This window comes from Octodon degus, unplaced genomic scaffold (genome assembly GCF_000260255.1).
Source record: "Octodon degus isolate 3935 unplaced genomic scaffold, OctDeg1.0 scaffold00019, whole genome shotgun sequence".
Taxonomy (NCBI): domain Eukaryota; kingdom Metazoa; phylum Chordata; class Mammalia; order Rodentia; family Octodontidae; genus Octodon; species Octodon degus.
This window is the reverse complement of record NW_004524595.1, coordinates 6,675,489-6,676,011: the sequence shown is the minus strand read 5'-3', so window position 1 is coordinate 6,676,011 and position 523 is coordinate 6,675,489. Positions and strand designations below refer to the sequence as shown.

Below are 523 nucleotides of genomic sequence, written 5' to 3'. Positions count from 1 at the left end.
ATTATTTGTTGAAACTGTACTTCCGATTGGATTTGAAACTGTCTCATTGCTATCTGTTTATCAATAAAACTTTGAAAAAAAAAAAGTTACAGCTACAACCACCAAAGTGATTTCATGAAATATTAATGGGTCACATCTATAATATGAAAAACAACTCTTTGGGAAATCACTGAAAAAAGAATCATGACTTCAATCTAGGATGACAGGACAAATTCTTGAAGAGAACTTTAAGCTAATATTTATAAGTGGTAGAAGTTATCTGATTTAATATGACCTGCTCAAGTTACTTGTTTATAATAAATGGTAAAACTGAGTCTAAATTTCAATCCTTATGTTACTGTTCTTTCCATTTATGTTTCTCAAAGAAGCACATACAAACATACACACAAGAAAAGCACTATAATTCCTAAGTAAGTTCATCTTCATGGGAAGTATTATATATACATAGGGCCGCCCAGATACCTCAGCGGATTAAAGCGCCTGCTTAAGCAGAGTACAGCAGCCAAGGTTCAAAATCCCCCCC

At 33.3% G+C, this 523-nt stretch overlaps 1 protein-coding gene across 23 annotated transcripts in view; it reads right to left on the bottom strand.

Moving 5' to 3' along the window:
* The window catches only part of Dtnb (dystrobrevin beta), a 439,182-nt gene that overhangs the window by 367,142 nt on the left and 71,517 nt on the right, over nt 1–523 (bottom strand). The window lies entirely within an intron of this gene.